Raw genomic sequence first — 13,830 nt, forward strand, 5'->3', positions numbered from 1 at the left:
CAATACAGTATAACAACTATTTTCATATAATTTACATTGTACTATGTTTATAAGTAATTTAGAGGTGATTCAAAATGTACCAAAATATGTATAGGTTATTCAAATATGTACTTTGTATAAAGTGAAGAACATTCATTGATTTGGGAATCCAGGAGAGGTCCTGAAACCAGTCCCTCTAGGATACCAAGGGACAATTGTACATACAGTATGATTGTTTTCTCATTGATTCAAACATTTTTCTGCCCAGCTGGTAAAGAGTAAAAGCTCAAGCCACATTCCTGAAGGTCCCAGTTTAATACATCTGGGATGGGGAACAGACCTGTGCATTGTCTGGTATGCCCAGCCAATTCTAATGGTCTAGCAAGGTTGAGATTCCTGCATGGCTACATCTTGTGATGGTAGATTAAAATATGGTGTCTACCCTTGAGGGATACCTAGACTGGGAGGACAAGCCCAGAGCCAGAAAAATTACACTACTAACACGGAAAATGACCTGAAATATGCAAAAGTAAGTAAGAATATATAAGCAATTGATGAAAACTAAAGTTATACATGTAATAGAAAGTAGATATGCTTCCTGGCAAATCCATTCATCAACTCTGTGACCACAAGACCAGGTACCCAAGCTGTCAGCTTAACATGGAGACTATTATCTGTCACTATACTTTTCAGTTATGTAAAACAAAGCTTATAAAAGCTCTAAAGATGTGGCCCAGATTCAAAATAGTTAGCAGAGAGCTAAATTGGACTCCAGATCCAGGCTTTTATCTATCTAGGGCCCAAGGCCTTGGCTGATTCATTTACGGTCCCTGCTTCTCTTCCAGATTTTTTTCTTGTTTCCCCCTTTACCTTTAACCATGTATTCTGACCGCATTAAACTGCCTGTCACTGCAGGCCCATACCATTCCACTTACTGCACACTGCAGTGCTTTGGCTCCAGCTGTCCTGTCTCTCTGGCATGCCTTCCCTCAATCCTCTCCACCTTGTTTCTGAACCCCAGCCAGGTTATTGAATACTTGATTGGCTGGCCCCATCCTTGGTGCTATGACTGCCCCCAACAGCAATTCCTTTACTGGCTGACTGAGCATCTCCATCATTAGGTTGCAGTTGGGTCTCAGTTTTTTTTCTCTGAGTCATGTAACTAGCATTGGGGACACTGTGCTAAAGCGCCAGCCATGACCCCGTGAATGCTTAACTCAGCTAAATCACATTCCTACAACCCACAAGACAGATCCTTTCAACAAGACCACACAGTGAAATATTTATGAAATGCCTTTGTTTTCTGGTAATTTTGTGACCACTGTACAATTCTCCACCTTTGTGAATCTCAGTTGTCAGAAGTAAAGTAGAACTAATGGGAGTAACTGCCTCATGGTTGTGAGAATTTATTAAGATGTAAACTTGAGTGCCTTGCCTGGTTCATAAGGGAGACATGAACTAAATCCCAACCACCTTGGTTGTTATGAGTATCTTCTTATTACAACACTGCTATTATCTCTACTCAGCATACTCCCATAGATGTCATCATTAATATTATCACTCATACTTCCAACCATGTCTAAGTGACTGTGCTAAACATTCCTTCCTAGAATGCATAGTATCCTCAGAATCCTCAAAATGTATTCTTCACAGTCTTGTAATGATTGGGTGTCCCAATCATAAATTATCTCCCTGGTACCTCCAGGAATCTCTCCAGTGCATTTTTGGGAAGTCTGTAGCTGCCAGACAGTTCCATTCAGGCTATCTGGATATGGCTAAGAAAACATAGGTTCTCTTTAGCCTCCCACTTTCACTGACATTCTTCTCACTATGGGTGTTTCCAATTCATTTATGGTCAGCCCAGGCCACTGTGGAGATGCCCCCTATGTCTCCCTATGGAAGGATCAGGATGGCAGTCAAACAGGCCTGTGGGCTTCTGAAATCATTGATAACTCTAAAAGGAATAATACCTGCACAAAGCTTATTTTTTTTTCTTACTAGAAGGAACTCTAATAATGGGGATTTTAGTTGGGAATAATAATGCCCTCAGAGTGATCTAATCTTGTCCCCCTTCCCTCCTCATCTTTCACATACCTGAAGCACAGTAGGCAAAATTGGGGTTTTGGTGAGCATTTCCAGTTGAGATTGCCTGTTGAATGAGTCTGGGCTATTATAAAATGACAAGAAAACAGATCCTTTCCTCACTACCCAAATGTCATCAGAACAGGAAACCTTTGAGGGAAAACAAAGCTTAAGCTACAGAATAAAGAAAAAATGGAATATTGACTTTTCTGATTGGAAAGATTCTGAAGACCCAAGCTTTGAGTGGTGTTTGCTGAGACCCCACACTGAGATGAACACCCAGAGGGCATGTGAAAAATAAAGGAGAGACCCATTTGTAGGAAGAAAAGAAAACAGCAGGTATGTTAACATTGTTAGTATGAGAAGAGACCAGAAATCAATGAAGAGATAAAGAGGTGGCCCAAGAGGCAACTTGCCTCCAGGAAGGTCAATGACCAAAGTGAGAAGGCCTCAGATTGGGAATTTTTCCCAGAGGGATGGAGTGAGAAAAAGCTTTTTGTGTTTTGTTTTGTTTTGTTTCAGAACCTTGTTGACACACAATGGCTTAAATAAATGTTCATTCCCATCTCATCTGACTCATTTTGCTGGAACAATGAGCTTACATTCCACAGCCTGGACTGACCCTCCTGTACCTCACTACTGATAAAGCATAAAGGGTATGATTAGTGCTTTTTGCATGAAGAAGGACCATGAAATTAGCTGGCTTCTCTTTTGTGTAGCTTCTGACAGCAATATATAGCAACCTATCTTGTATTCTTGTGTCAGCCATTTCTAGGGGAAAAAAAAGTTTGGGAGGCATGATCGAGGAACATTTTTCACAATTTAGCAATATGTAAGCAACAGCCTTTCAAAGTAAAAAAAAAAAAAAAGGAAGAACGAATTCCACAGTTACAAGTAAGGAAAGAGGACATTAGATGGGTGCAGTAGTGCGGGCCTGTGATTTCAACTACTCAGAAAGCTGAGGCAGAAGGATCGAAAGTTTGAGACCAATCTAAGCAATTTAGTGAGACCCTGTCCCAAAATAAAATAAAAAAGGCTAGAGAGGTAGCCCAGTGGTAGAATGTCCCCGAGTTCAATCTGAGTACAAAAAAAAAAAAAAAAAAAGATGGCATTAGGATGAACACTGTGGTAAAGAATTGAAATTAGTAGTATCATTATAAACTAAAGCTTTTTAATGAAAGGAAAAAGAAAACAAATAAAAAGAGATGTATGTGTATGCATGCATTTATAGACATAACATAGTTCCAAATTCTGAACACTAAGAGGACTTAGAACTCTTGTTCCATAGAAATGAGCAGGACAGATCTCCACCCGGATCTAGATTCTAAATACTATTCTCCAATAATAGAGACTTGAAGAAATTGTTGCTCCCAGAAATGGAGCAGGAAAAATGTAAAATAATCCTGGAACACCTTGTGGTGTCAGAAAATAGAGAGATACTTAATAAGGAATAGGGGCTTAATTTTTTTAAAATGGTAAATTATAATTACATATATCAGGAGGATTCCTTGTAACATATATGTAATGATTGCAGCATAAATTGGTTGATTTGATAGGGACTTATTGAAAAGATACACAAACCAATATGAAAGAGTTTCCAATAGCCAAAGTTGGAACATTTTGAGAAACTAACTATAGTATTGGACTATAAGTCATAGAATTAAATAGATAACCATAAGTCCATATGAATAGAAAAAAATAAGAAAGAAAAGAATAGAGAGAGTTGTTTCCTTAAAGATAATTACAGTTTATAAATAAAGAAAGGATAAGTGAAATAAAAATAAAATAACCTTTAGGAAACCATAATAATAAGTGTTATGGGTAAGATCTATGAATGGATGCCAAAAATGTAAGTGAGCAAAAACATTTTTTTCCTCTAGTATGGGAATTTAATCTAGGGCCTCATGCATGACACACCAGTATTCTACCACTGAGCCACATCCCCTAAATAAGTAAAAATTGAGAGAGAAATAAGATATTTACAAGGTATGTTTCCCAAGATATTTATTAATCACAAAGGCAGAAATAGTAAGTTTATAATAAGAAATCCAAGAAGCATCACAAGATTGAAATTAATATCACTCTAACCAGTCATGTTGATGTATCCCCCTTCCCACCAAATAATCCCATAAGGACCTTTTACCTCTGTGGCATCTCCCAACCAAATCATAAGTAAACACCAAACCCAAGAGGAGAGACCTTGTGCAAAACATCTGACTAGCATCTTTTAAAAGGATCATGGTCATAAAAGAGTAGAGAGACTGAGGCACTGCCATAGACTTGAAGAGACTAAGGAGTCATTATGACTAAATGCAACACAAGATCCCAGTCAGAAACAAGACCTTAAAGGAAAATTGGTGAAATTCAAATAAAGTCTATAGATTAGTTGATAGTTTTATAACCAGGATTTTGTCTTTGTTTTGATAGTTGTACTATAATTATTTATTTATGTATTTGTATTGAGGATTGAAGCCAGGAGGATTGTATTGCTTGGCCACTGAGGGAAAACCCTATCCCTTTTTATTTTATTTATTTATTTATTTGAGACAAGGTCTTGCTAAGTTGCTTAGGGCCTTGCTTACTTGCTGAGGCTAGCCTCAAGCTTGATATCCACCTGCCTTACCCCCTTGAGTTTCTGGGATTACAGGAATTCACCCTTGTGCCCAGCCTAGTTAATCTTTTTAAGAGTTAATATGAGTGGAAACGGGGTGAAGGGACTGCAGGAATATTCTGTGATTTTGTAGAGGGTGAAAAATACTTTAAACAACACCAATACAAAACCCTTGGTTAATAATGATAGAATTGAGAAGTGAGCTTCACACCAGCATTTTAGGTTAGGTGTGTGTGAGGGCATGTGACATAGTTCACATCAGTGGGCAAGTAAATCTCTCTCCTGCTCTTTTTCCCTGGCAAAACCTGATGTGAGGGCAGGAGACCAAATCAGAGGGTGTTTCTCAGCATAGCTAGATCATAAGAAGAGAGAGGTGCAAAGAGAAGTCCAGAGCAGACTTTGAAATTAGGGAGTTTAAAAGAAACAAATTGTTCTGATAAGGGAAACAGTGGAGGAGAATATTGGGGAAGGGCAGGGAATATAAAAGTTGGAAAGGGACAGAAGTTCAGGGAGCTTTGAAAAAAGATTCCTAGCATTCACAACTTATACAAGTTGTTTGCATTAAAAACTCCTTCCATATCCCCAGACCTTTGTAAAGTCTGCTGCACATACAAGCTTGGTGTCTGTGTCCATGGGTCTCTATGTCTATTAATTTGTATATGTTTGTGTATGTCTAACTATGTCAGTGTCTATAAGTATGTTTGTCTATATTTTTATGGGTTTTTTTTGTTCTGTGAGGCAGTCCATATCTCTGTGTGTAATCTCTGTGTGTACATTTGTTTGTCTTTATTTCTATTTATTTGAGTCCATCCATAAGAGTGCATCTCTGTGTGTATATTTTTGAGCCTGTATGTCTTCTTTTTGTGTGTATGTGTGTGTATTGGAAATCCCAGCAAAGGACTGATTTCTTGTGACAATGGATTTACAAACAAAGTCACGGGACTCAGAGGACCAACAAGACATCAGCCAAGACAGAAGGAAATTGAGCCCTAGGTATCATAAGAATGTAAGGTCTTAGGAATTCAATGACATCTTTGCATAGGCATTGGAATTTCCCCCAGGCACTTGGAATGCTGGTGGGGGTGGAGTTTCATGTCAGTAATAGCTAGAGACTTCAGAGGGCAGGATGACACTACTCCAAGTCAGCTTACTCTGTATTATCTCCATTTCACAGGTATGGAAACTGAGTCTCACAACAGCACTTTGATGAGACTGAAGAGAAACAGCCAGCTGATGAGCCAGCAGAGGCCTCTGGGTGAATTGAACACAGTGAACTGCAGTGAGGAAAATCAGCATCCGATCTATTTTCTTTCAGTCTTTCTGATAATAAAGTCTCTTGGGCATAGTCCATATGCAACACCTCTCTCTTACTGCTAGTGTTTCTTTTTTATCAGTCAACACATGCTAGGAGCATCACAATCTCAGGATACAACCAAACATATTCTTCCATAAATGTGCAAAATGACTGCTCTGCAGATATGTGATGTCACAATCATAGCACACCCTGTCCCACCCCTCCAAAAAAAGAACAGGTCTGTTTGGATTCTTAGATAACTTGGCTGTCTTATCTACATAAACTTAATGACAGGGCAGATACTATTTTTTTTCCATTTAGGAGACATTTTAATTTTGATAATAATTTTGGGAATAAAACATGAATCATTCAATTCACTAAAAACCATTTAACATCTGAAGGCCTCCTGAGCTCCTAAAAAACTTTAAAATAAATTTTATGTATTTTTTAGTTGTAGATGGACACAATACCTTGTTTTTTTTAAATTTAATTTTTATGTGGTGCTTAGGATTGAACTCAGTACCTCACACATGCTCAGCAAGTGCTCTACCAGTTCTCCAAAAATTTTTTTGAGATTTGTGTTATGAGAAGTAAATTCAAGAGAGTTTCTGTTTGTTTGTGTAATTTTTTTATTTTAGAAATATTCAAGGCTATGAAAGAGTTACAAGAACAGCAAATAATCTTTTATACACTAGATTTGACAGCTATTATTTCTGACAAATTTACCTTGTAAGCTCTTGTGCGTGCATGCCTCTCTTTCTGTACGTATTTATATGTGTATAGGTATATGTATATGCACATGCATATTACACACACACACTATTTTAAAGCATTGAGATTCCAATGTTAGAATATTTAGTTCTAAATATTTCAAGTATTTCCTAAGACCAGGGACATTACTTTGTATAACCACAATATGGTTACCAAATTCAGGAATGTAATGTGGACACCATGATATTATCCAACATATAATCTATAGTCAAATCTTCTGGTTGTCCCAATGAAGTCATTTTCAATAATTTTATTTTTTTCTGATGCACAACCAATTAGGAATCAGATTACACATATTTTTCATTTAACCTGGAATAGTTCCTCAGTCTTTCTTAATCCTTAGGACCTTGATCACAGCCTATTTTTAACAAAGAGAAAGCAAGCTTCAGGTTTGGAGTCTTGAGCTCATCACAATATCCAGCTAGAATGCCATAGATTTTAGTTTTCTGAGTATGTATCTTCCAATTATCATCTATTTATAGAAAGTGACATTAGTTTCTACTTTTGGGGAGTAATTTATGGTGTCTTTTAAAACTCTGCTTTAAAAGTAAAATATTTAAAGGAAAATACTAGAGAAATAAAAAAGCAGGCATGTAAGTCAGCCACATTTTCTCAGCCTCAGCACTATTAGCACTTGAGGCCACAGAATTCTGTTTCATGGAGTGTCCTTCATATTGTAGAATATTCTTCAGTGTTCCTGGCCAATACCTACTAGAGGCCAGTAGCATTCCCCCACTCTCTCTCTAGTTATGACAGCCAAATACGCATGCAGATATTACCAAATATCACCTTGGAGGCAAACTTACCCAGCTGAGAGCCATTGACCTAGCCAAAAGATGTGAGTGGAGGGTGAGTTGATGCAGGAGCTCACAGATCTTGGAGAAAAGTACTCGCTTCTGTCCAGTTCAGTTCAAGCCATGTTGATCAATCACTGGCCAAATGTCTTGCCCTGTGCAAAGCCATGGAGAGACAAATAGGCAGGAAATAGTCCAGTTCTTCAAGAGCTTCCCTGAATTAAGCAGCAGGCAGGGGGTGTGTAAGAGGAAGAAATAATTAACCAAGAGGAAGGAGCTGTGAAAACTATAACATAACCTGGAATTAGATCTTCTTATTAAGCCTCCTCACTCTCTTTTTTTTTCTTTTTAAAGAGAGAGTGAGAGAGGAGAGAGAGAGAGAGAGAGAGAGAGAGAGAGAGAGAGAGAGAATTTTTAATATTTATTTTTCAGTTCTCGGCGAACACAACATCTTTGTTGGTATGTGGTGCTGAGGATCGAACCCGGGCCGCACGCATGCCAGGCGAGCTACCGCTTGAGCCACATCCCCAGCCCAAGCCTCCTCACTCTCAAAAGAGCTCTCTTCTGGCCCAAGTAATTGTTTCTAAAACATGAATCAGATCATGTCAGTCCTCTGAAGAAAAGCTTTCACCTTCCCACTACACTTAGAACCAAATAACTTTCAACTCCTTGTGGGACCTGCATCATCTAGCTCCTTTCTCCCTTTTGGCCTTAATTTTTTTTGCTCTCTTTTGGTCTTGAGCTGAAACTACCCTGGGCCTCTGTCTCCTGAGATTTCCCCATGATCATTTCCAAACAAAGTTCTTTGCATTGTGATGTTCTCTATGTGGAAAAGTGTCCCAAGTATTTTCAGGGTTGGCTCCTGGTCACAGAGGTTCAAATGTCACTTTTCCTGACTACCTTTTGCACTGAATCCCTCTAACCAATTACCCCCTGTAAATTTCTTCCATGGTACTTTCTGTATCAGGCATTGTTGGTATTGGACATGACTTCCAATGAAACTGCTCTTCTTTTTTGTGGCCAGCTGGGCAGAGGTGGCCCATGAGAGATGCAGAAATCTGCTTACCCTACCTGATATAGACACTGTCTCCACCTCTTTACCTCCTGCTGAAGTACAGGAATGAGGACAGGAGGGGAGGTGTTTGAACACTGCAGGACCCCAGGGAGAATGCAAATTTCAGAGCCACATATCCAGTACCAGCATCCTCCTATCTTCTACTCCAGGGAGAAAATCAAAGGCCTAGGGTGTGAGCCATGATAATCAGGTTATCTTCTACTTGCCTCCAAAAGCATACCTAACTAAAATACTATTTGAAATTACTGTGAATTTTGTTGCTTGCTTTAATATGTGTGTATGCATTTAATAAATATGTGTATATAAATTTTAATTGGCACATAATTGTCCATGTTTATGGGGTCTAGTGTGACATTATGATACATGTATACAATGCATGGTGATTAGGTCAGGGAAATTGGTATAGCCATCACCTCAAACATTTATTATTTCTTTCTACTGGAAGCATTACAAGTCCTCTCTAGTGGCTATTTTGAAATATGCAATTGAATGTGGTCAAGCATAGTTACCCCACCATGTCCTGAAATATTAGATGTGATTGTTGCTGTCCTGCAAGCCTGTACCCATTAACCATCCTCTCCCATTTCTTGCCCCCAGTTTTTTGGCTTTTGTGCATATCCCACCCCTAGGCAGGATGAGGAAGACCTGTCTTACTTATTTACTGCTACATCTTTGGCTCCTGGGCACAGAGTTAACTCAGGATAGAGTTCCACAGCTACTTACCTACATGTTCTCTAATTCATCTCATGTATAAAATAAAAATCATCACAGCACCTTGAAATATTTTGAGGACTGAATGAACAAATCTGCATATAGCACTTAGTGCAGCACGTGGCACCCTGTCATTGCTCAAAGAATTGCTAGTATTTGTTGACTTAATGAACTAATTAATGTATGGAGAAAGGGTTCTTTCTCTGCTTGCTTTTTAAGCCCCATGTCCTTTGGCTCTCTCTTTCTCTTCAAATCAAAGTTGTTTTACTTGGTGCTGACAAGTCAGGCTATTGATTAAGAAACATGACCACACAGTGAGAAGAAATTCACACCTCTTACTTTGAGCTGCTGGATCAGCACTTGCTGGAGGTTGAGAAGAGACAAGCATTGCAAATAGAATAACAGGGTCCATATAGCCCAGGCCAGGAAGTGCTGGAAATGAAATTTAATAAGCTTTTTTGCTTTTGCACACAATGGGATGGGTAGAATTTAGCCAATAATTGCGTGACAAAAATCACTTGGATGTCAAGTGAAGGTTATAGGGACAGAGATTCAAAAATGTAGTGGCGAAGGCTGAAACCCATCTGAACCTAAGAAATATACTTATTCATTAACTCAACAGAATATTAAGCACCTACTCTGTGTGATGTAGACAAGGATCTGGCAGAGAAACAATAAGGGGATTCCCACAGAGATTCCCACGGACTCCGCTGACTTTCTTTCATAATAGCCTTGCCACCAAGTAGACACTAATTCAAAATTTTAGATCCAATTTGGCTTAGTTCATGATCAGTATTACTGCTACTAACTAATAGTTCCAGTACTTACTCTGTACTAGGCACTCTGCTGAGACCACTTTACCAACTGTGGTCAGGGACACTTGCTAGAAACCTAACCAGCATCTATTTCCTTCTTCCTTACTAGAACAAAAACTTACTTTTATTCAAGGTGGCACCAAATAACAAAAATCCCTCCAAAACTGGCACTCAAACTTTGTCACTAGCATCCAAACACATGTGTGAGTGGGACTTAGACATTTTATTTCACCCCAGGAGTCAGTGAGGTGAGGGTTAATGTTATTCTTATTTTACAGCCAAGCATACTGAGGTTTAGAGTTTAAATGAAATGTCATATGTCATACAGCTTCCTGCTGGTGAAGATCGGATGTGAATCCAAGCCATCTGTTCTTCTGGTCTATTCTTATTTGAACAGACAGCATATATATGCACAATGGCATTTAGTCCTCTCAAGAACATCAATGGGCAGGGTAACTGGTAAAATTTTCTGATACCTGCCATGATATGTTCTCTGATCATCTGACATCTTCCCTGGGGTCACCTCTCTGGCAGCTTCAAAGGCTAGCCCCTCTCCAGCCCAGTGGAGCCTGGAGTATGGAAGAAGAAGAAGAGACAGGTGGGGAAGTGGTCAGATTTTAGATGTTCATCTAGGCAGAACTCCTAGCAGAAGATTGCAGATAGAGGGCATGGAAAAGTCAGAAGCAGAGAAGATTTGGCATAATTTCCTATGTGAAATTCTGACTAGGGACAATGTCAAAATATAATCAGCATACAGTGTGATTAGGCAGAATGAGAGTTTGCAGTTTGCATCCAAAAATTTCTAGAAATTTCCATGTGTCTGAAGAGGGACACAGAAAGAAACTGATTGTGGTAGTGAGACTAACAGGAGTTGCTGTGGGAGGGGTGAAGTGGCTCTGAGACTGCAAGTTACAAGGTGACCAGAGATGACCAAGGGAAAATGGGTGAAGCAACAAGTTTTCTAGCAGAAAATTAGCACCAGAAAGGTAGGGCTGGTCAACTTGGAGGTGCCAGGAGTGGACTGGGTGGACCATCACTGTCCAGAAGTCCAGCAGCTGTAGGACCTGCAACTGTAGCCTGCTGAACCAGTGACAGAGGGCAAGGAGGTCACTGTCCCAGAGACTGGCAAGGGCTTACAGAGCAGTAGCTTGAGGCATTGGATTCTCTTCCACAGCCCCACACCATCTTGGTGAAACTAGAAAAAAGGAAGGAATTCTGAAACAATGGAGTCTTTTGGTGAAAAGACCTCTTAAACCAAGGGAATATGGGTCACGGAGTAACCATTTTCATTCAGGTTCTAGTTGCTCTCAACAGAGGGTTTAGTCTGGGATGAATACTGGGGGAGTCACAGACCTCCAGAAGTAGCTTAGTTCCACACACTCAAGCTGTGGGGAGAGCGTGCTTATGATGGGTCCTGCTGTGGCAGATACTGCCTTCCTCCAGGTCTCCCAGACAAACAAAGTGAAAGGCACCATGGAAATACACAACTGTCTCTGGGCCTCAGTATTTTCATTTTTCCAATGGGAACCAAGGTCACCTCCCAGTGTTAACAGGACTGATGAGGGGCAGAGCCATGGAGCAGCTTGGCAAAGTCACAGGCTAGACAGTGAACCTCTATTTTCATTTTCACTTCCATCCTTTTGGCTTCCTATGGACACTGTCAAAGTTGTGCCTGGAGCCAGCTGGGACCAGGGAGGGGTCTCAGTGACTGCAAAAGGATTGACAAGCTTCATTTTAATGCTCAAGTTGTACCATAGGTGTTCATGGATACTTAGTAAACTGATTGAATGAATAAATGAATAATTATGGGAGTCATAGACATCAATGATGTCCAGCGAGGCTCTGATGTGCTTTTGGTGGGATTACCTAAGTAGCAAAGGCAGTCATTTTTCAACCTCAGTTTGAATATCACCTTCTGCGAGAGGACTCCCCTGATACCCTCATCAGGTATAAGTGCCCACTTTGCACTCTTCTCTACCCTTCTCCCATATACTAGATGGTTCATTGTGGTTTTCACTTGACTTCAAATTCTTAGAGGACTCCCTGATACCCTCGTCAGGTATAAGTGCCCACTTTGCACTCTTCTCTACCCTTCCCCCATATACTAGATGGTTCATTGTGGTTTTCACTTGACCTTGAGTTCTTAGAGACAAGGTTACATCTTATTTAATTTTCCTGCATCCCTAGCACAGGGTCTAGACCAATGAAATAACAAGAACATTTTATTAAGTGTTTTTCAGGTACCAGGCATTGTTCTAAGTGCTTTAGCTATCAATATGCTTGACTACCTGAATATCAGGTTCCAGGGTGACATTCTCATGCCATTGTACAGGTAAGAACACTGAGGCTCAGAGGAGGTAAGAAACCTGATATTTCTTCCAGCTTTCTGCATTTTTCTCTATCAGACAGCCTAATTCTTGAGGTTTGAGAACAGTATGAAAATCCCAGTGATGGGACAGTCTGTCTATCTGACTGGGTAGGTATATAGAAAGAGAGAACAATGAAGAGACAGCACATGTTAGCAGCTGACAACCCTGCCACATGTCAGACACAATGCATTCTCTGTCACAGAACTAAAACACTGAGACCACACCAGGAGCAGTGCCTCTGAATGGAGATTGTTTTTTGGGGGCACTACAGGAACCATCTGCTAGTAGATTCAGAACAAATGGGTACACGTATATGCTGTTAGGGCTATGATATTTCTTGCAGGAATACCAGGGAAAACAAAACCAAGGTAATGTCTCAAAACCTCAGCAACAAACATGGAAATGTGCAGAAGTGAGCTCATGTGGAATAGAGACAGTAACACAACAATATCGACACCCACAACCAAGAGTAAAAAAAAGTTCAACACCCTGTTGGCACATCCAGTTTCAAAAATAGAACAAAATAGGGCCACAATCTTGCTTTTTGAGGGAACTCCTGAAATCTCCCAGAGGATCTGTTCTTTCATAAACCTTTCCTGCCCACACCTCTTGTTACCCATAAATCTTACTCTCTACATGGCAAGGGAGCCTGAAGAGCTTGGAGATTTACTGGAGCAAATAACTTTGCAAAAACAATGTATCCCATAAACAATTCTGGTGGAAAGCATCCAGCCCCATACAATAGAGCTAATCTTCTGGTCACACATTTCCCCTCTGGTTTATTAGCATGGACACCGCTTCCTTCCAGGTGGAGGCAAAAGCCACTTAGCCCGCATGTCAAAAAACAACAATGCTTGGCAGATTCTCTACTCATGTGGAGTTCAAAAGGCAGAAATTCAGAAGCATGGAGCAGCTCTTTCTCCCCTACTTTCTTTTCTTAAAGAATCACTGCAAATTTGAGGGCAGGGTGACGTATTGATGCATATAGCTTTGTGGGCCATGATTCTAACTTCTACTTTAGCTCTATCACTGATTAGCCCTGTACTATGAGGCAAGGGATTTAACTTCCCAGAAGTATAATTTCCCATTGTTCAAGAGAAATTGTGTATAGATGCCTAAACCCACTGGTGCTTGGTAAGGTGTAAAATCAAACTGTTGAGTGGTACTGTTAGCACAACAATGACAAGTGTTGTTGAGAATGTGGAGAAATTAGAAGATTTGTTCCCTGGGTAGTAATGTAGAAAGGTGAGTGCACTTGAAAACAGCATAAAGGTTCATCAAGGAATTAATAACAGAACTGCCATGTTGCCCATCAATGCTATTTTTGGG

The sequence above is a fragment of the Ictidomys tridecemlineatus genome, chromosome Y (genome assembly GCF_052094955.1).
Source record: "Ictidomys tridecemlineatus isolate mIctTri1 chromosome Y, mIctTri1.hap1, whole genome shotgun sequence".
Taxonomy (NCBI): Eukaryota; Metazoa; Chordata; class Mammalia; order Rodentia; family Sciuridae; genus Ictidomys; species Ictidomys tridecemlineatus.